Genomic DNA, 13,398 nt, shown 5'->3' with positions numbered 1-13,398 from the left:
GCATATACCTCATCAATATAATAGTGCATATGCCTAGCAGTGCATATACCTCATCCATACAACAGCGCATATACCTCATCAATATAATAGTGCATATGCCCAGCTGTGCATATACCTCATTAATATAACAGTGCATATGCCTAGCTGTGCATATACCTCATCCATATAACCGTGCATATGCCTAGCAGTGCATATATCTCATCCATACAACAGTGCATATGTCTAGCAGTGCATACACGTCATCCATACAACAGTGCATATACCTCATCCACACAACAGTGCATATGCCTAGCAGTGCATATACCTCATCCATATAACAGTGCATATACCTCATCCATATAATAGTGCATATGCCTAGCTGTGCATATACGTCATCCATACAACACTGCATATACCTCATCCATACAACAGTGCATATGCCTAGCTGTGCATATACAGTACCTCATCCATACAACAGTACATATACCTCATCCATACAACAGTGCATATACCTCATCCATATAATAGTGCATATGCCTAGCTTTGCATATACGTCATCCATACAACACTGGGTGTGCACCGGCCACTTTTCGTGTTTTGTGTTTTGGTTTTGGATCTGGATCTTTCTTCGTGTTTTGGATCTGGATTGGTTTTGCCAAAACCACCCTTCCGTGTTTTGGGTTCTGGGTTTTGTGTTTTGGATCTGTATTTTTTTTTAAAAAAGCATAAAAACAGCTAACATCACAGAATTTGTTGGTTTCTCTGCTCCTATGCTATTATTAACCTCAATAACCTTAATTTCCACTCATTTCCAGTCTATTCTGAACACCTCACACCTCACGATAGTGTTTTCATGTCCAAAAGGTTGCACCGAGGTAGCTGGATGACTATGCTAAGCGACACGAGTGGGCGGCACAAACACGTGACCCATCTAGGAGTGACACTGCAGTGGCAGACAGGATGGCAGTTAGAAAAACTAGGCCCCAAACTGTACATAATGCAAAGAAAAAAAAGAAGTGCAAGATGGAATTGTCCTTGGGCCCTCCCACCCACCCTTATGTTGTATAAACAGGACATGCACACTTTAACAAATCAATCATTTCAGCGCCAGGGTCTGCCACACAACTGTGGCTGAAATGATTGGTTCGTTTGGGCCCCCACAAAACAAGCTGGCAATTAATGTGTCCCTGCACAAACTGGCTCTACGGAGGCAAGATGTCATCCTCATCCTCCTCATCCACCGATTCCTCACCCTCTTCAGTGTGTACATCCTCATCCTCACAAAGTATTAACTCGTCCCCACTTGAATCCACCACCACAGGTCCCTCTGTACCTTCTGGAGGCTGGTCTCCCTGGAAGAGCTGATAATTCATTTTGATGAACATCATCTTCTCCACATTCTGTGGAAGCAACCTCCTACGCCTTTCGCTGACAAGGTTCCCGGCTGCACTAAACACTCTTTCGGAGTACACACTGGAGGGGGGGCAACTCAGGTAAAATAGAGCCAGCTTGTACAGGGGCCTCCAAATTGCCTCTTTTTCCTGCCAGTACAGGTATGGACTGTCTGACATGCCTACTTGGATGCTGTCACCGATGTAATCCTCCACCATTCTGTCAATGGTGACAGTATCATATGCAGTGACAGTAGACATGTCAGAAATTGTTGCCAGGTCCTTCAGTCCGGACCAGATGTCCAAACTTGGTCCTGCCTGCCCTGCATCACCGCCAGCGGGTTGCTTAGTATACCTAAGTTTTTTCCTGGCAGCCCCAGTTGCGGGAGAAAATGAAGAAGGAGCCGTTGACGTGTCACGTTCCGCTTCAGCTGACAGTGTGTTCACCAGCAGGTCTTTGCACCTCTGCAGGCTTGTGTCGGCCGGAAAGAGAGACACCACATAGGCTTTAAACCTAGGATCAAGCACGGTGGCCAAAATGTAGTGGTCTGATTTCAACAGATTGACCACCCTGGAATCCTGGCAAAGCGAATGAAGGGCTTCATCCACAAGTCCCACATGCCGAGCGGAATCGCTCCGTCTTAGCTCCTCCTTCACTTTCTCCAGCTGCTTCTGCAAAAGCCTGATGAGGGGAATGACCTGACTCAAGCTGGCTGTGTCTGAACTGACTTCACGTGTGGCAAGTTCGAAGGGCTGGAGAACCTTGCACAACACGGAAATCATTCTCCACTGCGCTTGAGTCAGGTGCATACCCCCTCCTTTGCCTATGTCATAGGTGGATGTATAGGCTTGTATGGCCTTTTGCTGCTCCTCCATCCTCTGAAGCATATAGAGGGTTGAGTTCCACCGCGTCACAACCTCTTGCTTCAGGTGATGGCGGGGCAGGTTCAAGAGTGTTTGCTGGCGCTCCAGTCTTCGGCACGCAGTCGCTGAATGGCGAAAGTGGCCAGAAATTTTTCGGGCCACCCAAAGCGTCTCCTGCACGCCCCTGTCGCTTTTCAGAAAATTCTGCACCACCAAGTTTATTGTGTGAGCAAAACATGGGACGTGCTGGAATTTGCCCAGATGTAATGCCCGCACAATATTGGTGGCGTTGTCAGATATCACAAATCCCCAGGAGAGTCTAAGTGGGGTAAGCCACTGGGCGATGATTTCCCTCAGTTTCTCTAAGAGGTTGTCGGCGGTGTGCCTCTTACTGAAACCGGTGATACACAGCGTAGCCTGCCTTGTAACGAGCTGGCATTTCTGAGATGCTGCTACTGGTGACGCTGCTGCTGTTGCTGCGTAAGGTGATACATCTACCCAGTGGGCTGTCACAGTCATATAGTCCTTAGTCTGCCCTGTTCCACTTGTCCACATGTCCGTGGTTAAGTGGACATTGTGTACAACGGCATTTTTCAGGACCCTGAGGACACTTTTTCTGACGTTTCTGTACAGTCTCGGTATCGCCTGCCTAGTGAAGTGGAATCTAGACGGGATTTGGAACCGGGGACACACTACCTCCATCAATTGTCTAAATCCCACTGCACTAATGGCGGATACCGGACGCACGTCTAACACCAACATAGCAGTCAAGGCCTCAGTTATACGTTTTGCTTCAGGATGACTGCTGTCGTACTTCATCCTCCTCGCTAAGGACTGTTGGAGGGTCAATTGTTTAGTAAAAGTAGTGGTGTTCCTACTTCCTCTCTGGGATGATGAACGACTCCCAGCAGCAGCAACAGCAGCAGCGGCAGCAGTAGGCGTAGCAATGCAGGATCCTCCAGAGGAATCCCGGATAGGAGAGTCAGTCATGCCAGTGACATGGCCTGCAGGACTACTTCCGATCCTGACTAAGGAGGAAATTGACGAGGAGGGAGTTGACGGTGTGGTTTGCAGGCGCTTGGATACAACAGGACAACGGGATTTAGGTGTCCCTGGACTGCTTACGGTCTTAGCCAAAGTTTCTGAACTTGACAGTAACTTTTTATGAACGCGCTGCAGGTGCCGTATAAGGGAGGATGTTCCTAGGTGGTTGACGTCCCTACCCCTACTTATTTCACCTTTACATATGGTACATATGGCAAGACAGTTGTTGTCCGGATTTGGATAGAAATATTGCCAGACCAAAGAGGTGGAATGTTTGGTCTTCTGCCCAGGCATGACCGTGATGGGCTTTTTCATCCCACGGACAACAACTGTCTCCCCCGGAGCCTGATTTAAACAAACCACATCACCATCAGAATCCTCCTCGCCAACTTCCTCCTCAGCGCCAGCTACACCAGTATCCTCATCCTGTTGTACTTCAACAGTGACATCTTCAATTTGCATATCAGCAAGTGGACTGTGGGTGCTCCTTTCAGCACTTGCAGGGGGCGTGCAAATGGTGGAAAGAGCCACCTCTTCCCGTCCAGTGCTGGGAAGGTCAGGCATCGCAACCACCACCACACTTGGACTCTCCTTGGGGATTTGTGATATCTTCTTAGAAAGCACAGTTCTTCGCTGTGCTTTTGCCAGCTTAACTCTTTTGATTTTTTTAGTGGGAGGAGGGCTTCCATCGTCATGTGAAGCTGAACCACTAGTCATGAACATACTAGGGATCGACCTTAGCCGTTCCTTGCCACTCCGTGTCGTAAATGGCATATTGGCAAGTTTACGTTTCTCTTCAGCTGATTTAAATGTCTTTTTCAAGGTCATTTTCCTGAACTTTGCCATTTGGGATTGTATGTGCCCTCTACTATGACATTGGGCATCGGCCTTGGCAGACGACGTTGATGGCATGTTATCGTCTATGTCATGACTAGTGGCAGCAGCTTCAGCACTAGGAGGAAGTGGTTCTTGATCTTTCTCTATTTTATTTTTATCGGAGAAAGTTTGGTCCTCCATTTATGTTATATCGATTTGATATATACGTGCGGCTAAACACAGAAAATATTTTTTTTTTTGGTTTGGACTGGAGTGTACTTTCGGGGGTTACAGCACCCTTAACGGTCAAGCCAGCCGGCCCTTTACTTATGACACAGGCGCACGCTTGGCACTACTTTGTTGATGCACGTGCGGCTACTGCGCACACAATTCACAAACACAGAAAATAATTTTTTTTTTGGTTTGGACTGGAGTGTACTCTCGGGGGTTACAGCACCCTTAACGGTCAAGCCAGCCGGCCCTTTACTTATGACACAGGCGCACGCTTGGCACTACTTTGTTGATGCACGTGCGGCTACTGCGCACACAATTCACAAACACAGAAAATAATTTTTTTTTTGGTTTGGACTGGAGTGTACTCTCGGGGGTTACAGCACCCTTAACGGTCAAGCCAGCCGGCCCTTTACTTATGACACAGGCGCACGCTTGGCACTACTTTGTTGATGCACGTGCGGCTACTGCGCACACAATTCACAAACACAGAAAATAATTTTTTTTTTGGTTTGGACTGGAGTGTACTTTGGGGGTTACAGCACCCTTTAACGGTCAAGCCAGCCGGCCCTTTACTTATGACACAGGCGCACGCTTGGCACTACTTTGTTGATGCACGTGCGGCTACTGCGCACACAATTCACAAACACAGAAAATAATTTTTTTTTTGGTTTGGACTGGAGTGTACTTTCGGGGGTTACAGCACCCTTAACGGTCAAGCCAGCCGGCCCTTTACTTATGACACAGGCGCACGCTTGGCACTACTTTGTTGATGCACGTGCGGCTACTGCGCACACAATTCACAAACACAGAAAATAATTTTTTTTTTGGTTTGGACTGGAGTGTACTTTCGGGGGTTACAGCACCCTTAACGGTCAAGCCAGCCGGCCCTTTACTTATGACACAGGCGCACGCTTGGCACTACTTTGTTGATGCACGTGCGGCTACTGCGCACACAATTCACAAACACAGAAAAATTTTTTTTTTTTGGTTTGGACTGGAGTGTACTCTCGGGGGTTACAGCACCCTTAACGGTCAAGCCAGCCGGCCCTTTACTTATGACACAGGCGCACGCTTGGCACTACTTTGTTGATGCACGTGCGGCTACTGCGCACACAATTCACAAACACAGAAAATAATTTTTTTTTGGTTTGGACTGGAGTGTACTTTCGGGGGTTACAGCACCCTTTAACGGTCAAGCCAGCCGGCCCTTTACTTATGACACAGGCGCACACTTGGCACTACTTTGTTGATGCACGTGCGGCTACTGCGCACACAATTCACAAACACAGAAAATAATTTTTTTTTTGGTTTGGACTGGAGTGTACTTTGGGGGTTACAGCACCCTTTAACGGTCAAGCCAGCCGGCCCTTTACTTATGACACAGGCGCACGCTTGGCACTACTTTGTTGATGCACGTGCGGCTACTGCGCACACAATTCACAAACACAGAAAATAATTTTTTTTTGGGTTTGGACTGGAGTGTACTTTCGGGGGTTACAGCACCCTTAACGGTCAAGCCAGCCGGCCCTTTACTTATGACACAGGCGCACGCTTGGCACTACTTTGTTGATGCACGTGCGGCTACTGCGCACACAATTCACAAACACAGAAAATATTTTTTTTTTTGGTTTGGACTGGAGTGTACTTTGGGGGTTACAGCACCCTTTAACGGTCAAGCCAGCCGGCCCTTTACTTATGACACAGGCGCACGCTTGCCACTACTTTGTTGATGCACGTGCGGCTACTGCGCACACAATTCACAAACACAGAAAATAATATTTTTTTTGGTTTGGACTGGAGTGTACTTTGGGGGTTACAGCACCCTTTCACGGTCAAGCCAGCCGGCCCTTTACTTATGACACAGGCGCACGCTTGGCACTACTTTGTTGATGCACGTGCGGCTACTGCGCACACAATTCACAAACACAGAAAATAATTTTTCTTTTTGGTTTGGACTGGAGTGTACTTTGGGGGTTACAGCACCCTTTAACGGTCAAGCCAGCCGGCCCTTTACTTATGACACAGGCGCACGCTTGGCACTACTTTGTTGATGCACGTGCGGCTACTGCGCACACAATTCACAAACACAGAAAATAATTTTTTTTTTGGTTTGGACTTGAGTGTACTTTGGGGGTTACAGCACCCTTTAACGGTCAAGCCAGCCGGCCCTTTACTTATGACACAGGCGCACGCTTGGCACTACTTTGTTGATGCACGTGCGGCTACTGCGCACACAATTCACAAACACAGAAAATAATTTTTTTTTGGTTTGGACTGGAGTGTACTTTCGGGGGTTACAGCACCCTTTAACGGTCAAGCCAGCCGGCCCTTTACTTATGACACAGGCGCACGCTTGGCACTACTTTGTTGATGCACATGCGGCTACTGCGCACACAATTCACAAACACAGAAAATAATTTTTTTTTTGGTTTGGACTGGAGTGTACTTTGGGGGTTACAGCACCCTTTAACGGTCAAGCCAGCCGGCCCTTTACTTATGACACAGGCGCACGCTTGGCACTACTTTGTTGATGCACGTGCGGCTACTGCGCACACAATTCACAAACACAGAAAATAATTTTTTTTTTGGTTTGGACTGGAGTGTACTTTCGGGGGTTACAGCACCCTTAACGGTCAAGCCAGCCGGCCCTTTACTTATGACACAGGTGCACGCTTGGCACTACTTTGTTGATGCACGTGCGGCTACTGCGCACACAATTCACAAACACAGAAAATATTTTTTTTTTTGGTTTGGACTGGAGTGTACTTTCGGGGGTTACAGCACCCTTAACGGTCAAGCCAGCCGGCCCTTTACTTATGACACAGGCGCACGCTTGGCACTACTTTGTTGATGCACGTGCGGCTACTGCGCACACAATTCACAAACACAGAAAATAATTTTTTTTTTGGTTTGGACTGGAGTGTACTTTCGGGGGTTACAGCACCCTTAACGGTCAAGCCAGCCGGCCCTTTACTTATGACACAGGCGCACGCTTGGCACTACTTTGTTGATGCACGTGCGGCTACTGCGCACACAATTCACAAACACAGAAAATAATTTTTTTTTGGTTTGGACTGGAGTGTACTTTCGGGGGTTATAGCACCCTTTAACGGTCAAGCCAGCCGGCCCTTTACTTATGACACAGGCGCACGCTTGGCACTACTTTGTTGATGCACGTGCGGCTACTGCGCACACAATTCACAAACACAGAAAATATATTATTTTTTTAGCACTTGGGGGGAGCACCCCTGATGGACAGAGCACCCCCTGGACAACACTACAGCACTCCTTTAGGACTGGGACACTGCACAGGACTTTGGAGTGGACACAGTCCCTATGGAGAACTGACTGCACAACACAGTCCAGCCAGCCCCTATGGACTTTGAAGTAGTGGACACAGCCCCTATTAACAACAGCAGCACAGCACAACACAGCCAGCCCCTATGGACTTTGAAGTAGTGGACAACAGCAGCACTACACTACACTACACTACACAGCCCTAACTCCCACCCTCCTTCTTCACTGTCCACAGCCGAGTGAGAAAATGGCGCCGACGCGGGTACCTTATATAGGATCCAAAACCCGCGAGACTCGGAAGGCGGGATGATGACGTTTTGCCTCGATTTCAGATCCGAGTCAGGCGGGAAAAGTCGAGCCTGACTCGGATCGGACTCGGATCGGGGGGGCTCGGGGGGGTTCGGATTTCAGAAATCCGAACCCGCTCACCCCTACTGCATATACCTCATCCATACAACAGTGCATATGCCTAGCAGTGCATATAACTCATCCATATAACAGTGCATATACCTCATCCATATAATAGTGCATATGCCTAGCTGTGCATATACATCATCCATATAACAGTGCATATACCTCATCCATATAGCAGTGCATATACCTAGCAGTGCATATACCTCATCCATATAATAGTGCATATACCTCATCCATATAATAGTGCATATGCCTAGCAGTGCATATAACTCATCCATATAACAGTGCATATACCTCATCCATATAATAGTGCATATGCCTAGTAGCGCATATACCTCATCCATATAACAGTGCATATACCTCATCCATATAATAGTGCATATGCCTAGCAGTGCATATACCTCATCCATATAACAGTACATATGCCTAGCAGTGCATATACCTCATCATATAATAGTGCATATACCTCATCCATATAATAGTGCATATGCCTAGTAGCGCATATACCTCATCCATATAACAGTGCATATACCTCATCCATATAATAGTGCATATGCCTAGTAGCGCATATACCTCATCCATATAACAGTGCATATACCTCATCCATATAATAGTGCATATGCCTAGTAGCGCATATACCTCATCCATATAACAGTGCATATACCTCATCCATACAACAGTGCATATACCTCATCCATATAATAGTGCATATGCCTAGTAGCGCATATACCTCATCCATATAACAGTGCATATACCTCATCCATATAACAGTGCATATGCCTAGCAGTGCATATACCTCAATAATATAATAGTGCATATACCTCATCCATATAACAGTGCATATACCTAGCAGTGCATATACCTCATCCATAAAACAGTGCATATGCCCAGCTGAATCCTACACTTGCTTTCATTACTGTACAACATGTGAGAATGGCCTTTTCCTGATTTATGATGTACTGTATGTTCTCAAGTGAGTTCATGAACAGCTGCATCTTCTGAATTTAATTGGAACCCTGTTTCTTGGGGATTTGCTTTGGAAATATAGGATATTGGACAGAATCAGCCAGGAAACCCAGCAAACACTTCAATGAATGGAATGAAAAAAAAAAGAAAATAAAGAAAAGGAGAAGTTCCTGAGAAACAAATATCTCCAAGTAATACATTTGTACAGCAGGTGTCCTCCGGCTAATTCCAAACATATGGGATCTGCATCATTCAGCAGAGGCTGCAATAAAATATTTTTGTCTGCACTGGAAAGTGAATCAACCATATTGAGAGCCCCATTTATCAATGTTGCATAACCCATTTAGCACTCACTAAAGGGGTTATGTCATCCTTTCTGTATTCAACAAACAGCAGTAATCTAAGATTACCGCTGATTGTCACTGCATCACTCTCGCCATGTTTAGATTTCCTCACTGCTACATGTCTCTCCCCTCTCTGTTCCCAGCTGTCTTTCACCCCCTAAGCCCCCCCCCCGCGGGTGTCTGATCCAGCCCCCCTTTCCCCCATGGGTGTCCGATCTGCCCCCCCTCCTCGCACGGGTGTCTGATCCGGCGCCTTCCCCCCCTCGGGTGTCCGATACCCCCCACCTGGCGCCACTGCATCCTCTTCTCCCGGGCTCACCTGTCTTTTGTCGGTGAGTCCGAGCCACTTGTCTGCGGTGCCCCGCAGCTCTCAGGGGCTCTGCAGTGCAGACCCAGCAGGAAGGGATCTTAATAGATCCCTCTGCTGTGGCTGGCATGTGTAAACAGCAGCCTGTGAAGATTATCGGGGGCTGAACATCATCTCAGGATGGCGTTCAGTAACACCATCAAGTTACGAAAACAATGCATTTTTTTATGATTGGCCCTGACACTTACTTTTTACAAAAGTATGTGAACATTTTAATTTTCACCTGCTTTTGTAAAAAATAAGTGATGATGAATAGGTCCCTAATAAAGAAGGCAAAGAGCAGGAAGGACATGGGACAAAGGAGAGTGGATGGGTAAAGGAGAGCTGAGGGGATAAAGCTGTTTGTTTGGAGGAGAGAGATTGAGGTATTTACTAAATGTCGATTTTGGTTGACGCTTGGTCATTTTTTTGTCGATTTTTGTTCAGTTTTGTGTTTCAGGGTCTAACTGACACATTTACTAACACATGATTTTTGACATCTTTTTTTGAAACGATGTCAAAAATCTTCTCTAAGTAAATGTGTGATTTAGACCCTGAAGCACAAAATCAACCAAAAATCAACACAAATCGACTTTCAGTTGATATACCCATAAATCACACATTTACGAACAGATGATTTTTGACATTGTTTAACAATAAATTATGTCAAAAATCATCTGAGATACAAAATCGACCTAACATCGCCCAAAATCGTCCTTTAGTAAATATACCTCTGAGAGCCCTGGATGGCGAAACATGAAGGTGGCGGCGATCCGGTGTGTTTGTATCGTAAGAGAGTACATCAGGAGGAGACCTGCAGACCAAGTTCAGCAGAACAATAAGGAACTGGATCAGCCATCACTCTGGTGGAGCGCTGGCGGGGCCCTTTCAAAATGTTGCTATGGGGCCCACAAAGGTCTAGCTACGCCCCTGTGCACTACCTATATTATAGCTATTGGAGTCAAACAGGGTATGGGATTGGCTTCTGTTTGTATAGAATAATATAATATATCCTATTTCACAGACACAGGGAGCCCAGTTTTAAAAATGTGAAACTTTACAAACTGAGTAAATATATTTTAAACATTGTTGAAAATAGAAACATAGAATTTGACGGCAGATAAGAACCACTTGGCCCATCTAGTCTGCCCTTTTTTACCTTTTGGTAACCTTAAACCTATGTGATCATTAATTCATTGTAAGGATATCCTTATGCCTATCCCAAGCATGTCTAATGGGGGGTATCCACTTAGCGATTTAGCCAAGCGATTGCACGATAACAACATCGTTATCGTGCAATCGCTTGCAAATCGCGCATGCATCGGGCATGTTTTGCTCAGAAGCGACCAGCGATGCGCGTACCCGCTGGTCGCTTCTGACATCCGACATCGCCCGTACATGCTGGTCAACCTGACGATCTCGTCAGGTTCAGCATGTGCGGGGATGAGGGATGTGCCGGGACTGAACGAGTGAACGTTCAGTCTAGGCACATCATTAGCTATACAAACGACAGCACGACATCAATGTCGTAATCGTGCTCTCGTTTGTATATCTACAAGTGGATACCCGCCTTAAATTGTTCTACTGTCTTAGCCTCTACCACTTCTGATGGGAGGCTATTCCATTTATCTACTACCTTTTCTGTGAAGTAATTTTTCCTCAGATTTCCTTTGAATCTACCTCCCTCCAGTGTCAGTGCATGTCCTCGTGTTTTAGTACTTCTCTTCTTTTGAAGAATGTCTCCCTCCTGCACCTTGTATTTATTTTAGCCACAAATAGAAGCATCGTGAATTGATTCTTTGGTAGTTAAAACTACTGACCCAAGATCGTAACCTGTGACTATAAACCAAAGTGTTCTCTATATTTATTTTATAGCATTTTTAGTATTCCCTTCTTTCCGCTTACATGTGCCGGTCTTATATTTTTCATGTTGGTTTTTACATTACAACGTTCAGTGTTACTATCCGTTATCCAGCATTCCTCATTACATTGTTGAACACTCCAGAAAATTATGTTTTGGCATTCTCCCCTCAGATCACACTGGTTTCTATAAAGACACTGTCCAGGCGCTGTGCAACACAGAACGTGCTAAAAGCCTTTTGGGGCTTCTATCACTAGAGGTAAGAATGCACAGTTCTATTGTTAACCCTTTCCTAGTGAAAGGACTAAGGGCCTGATTCAGCGTTATATGCTAACGCCGTGGCAGCTGTGAATGTGTAAGCAGTCGCTATGCAAATGTCTCTGTAAAGCGCTGCGGAATATGTGTGCGCTATATAAATAACTGGTATTAATAATAATAATGTCGCAGCTGTGGGCGATGTATTGAGACGCCCACCTGCGGCTTTGCAAATCCCAGCATCTACAATAAATGTTGCAGCATCTGCATACAAAGACACAGCATTATCCGCAGATCATTCGATTGTTCCATTTACCCGGGCCCGGGCTTGCTAGAGGGGCCTGGCGTTCGGCTATATGGCAAAATTTTGCTTCCTTGGACAAAGCTTAATATGCCAAAGAACTTTTCTCAATTTCTGAGTTTGTAGCCAAATTTGACAAGGGAGATTTTACAATCTATTCCACCAAATTGTGACTTGTCTGGCTCAAATTTAAACATTCCTCTCCTGCTCGATCTTGATTCAGTAATAGGTTCACTGGACCATTTGGGATACTTAAGGTGCGTACACACAGGACGATTAAAATGCTCGATATGAACGATAACGATATCGATCCTATTGTCATCGATCATATCATGCATTTTTTGGTCCCCTCCAACCCACCAATGACCTGCGACGCGCGGGCACGCATGGATGATAACAATATCGTCCATCTCCCGTGTATGCAGGCCAACCTGGGTGATATCGACCAGGTTACTATAGGGACCCACCAGGGCCGAAACTAGGATTTTTGTCACCAGGGGCAAGACAGTAATTTGGCGCCCCCCATGTAATTCCCCCTGCAGTAGTGCCCATATTGTAATGCCCCCATAGTAATGCCCCTGTAGTACCCACCATACAGTAATGCCCCTGTAGTGCCCATGCTCCCATATTAATGCCCCTGTAGTGCCCATGCTTTCATAGTAATGCCCCTGTAGTGCCCATGCTCTCATAGTAATGCCCCTGTATTGCCCATGCCCCATAGTAATATCCCTGTAGTGCCCTTACAGTAATGCCCCTGTAGTGCTCATGCCCCCACAGTAATGCCCCTGTGGTAATGCCCCTGTAGTGCCCATGCCCCAATAGTAATGCCCCTGTAGTGCTCATGCCCCATTAGTAATGCCCCTTATTGCCTATGCCCCCATAGTAATGCCCCTGTGGTAATGCCCCTGCCCCCATAATAATGCCCCTGTAGTGCAGCTTATTAAAAAAAAAAAATACTTACCTTGAACCCCGCTCCTGCATCCAGCGTCGCGTCCGGTCCGCCGGCTGCTCCTTGGAACTATGGGGGAGATGTCATGACGTCTCCCCCATAGTGCCCGTGGGGAGAGCCGGAAGCTGGAGTTCGGGAGAGAACTCCAGCCTCCGGCTACACCGCGTCGCTGCAGAGAAGGAGCCGGGCGCCCGCTGGTAATAAATATTACCAGCGGACGTCCGGCTTGGAGCCTCTCTGCAGCGCCGGGCTGGAGGTCACTGGCACCAGGTACAGCGGCTCACCCGGTGCACGTGCACCTCCAGCCCCCCCCTAGTTGCGGCCCTGGACCCACGAA

This window comes from Taudactylus pleione, unplaced genomic scaffold (genome assembly GCF_031769625.1).
Source record: "Taudactylus pleione unplaced genomic scaffold, aTauple2 ptg000188l, whole genome shotgun sequence".
Classification (NCBI taxonomy): Eukaryota; Metazoa; Chordata; class Amphibia; order Anura; family Myobatrachidae; genus Taudactylus; species Taudactylus pleione.
The sequence above is the reverse complement of the archived record's forward strand: the minus strand, read 5'-3'. Positions refer to the sequence as shown.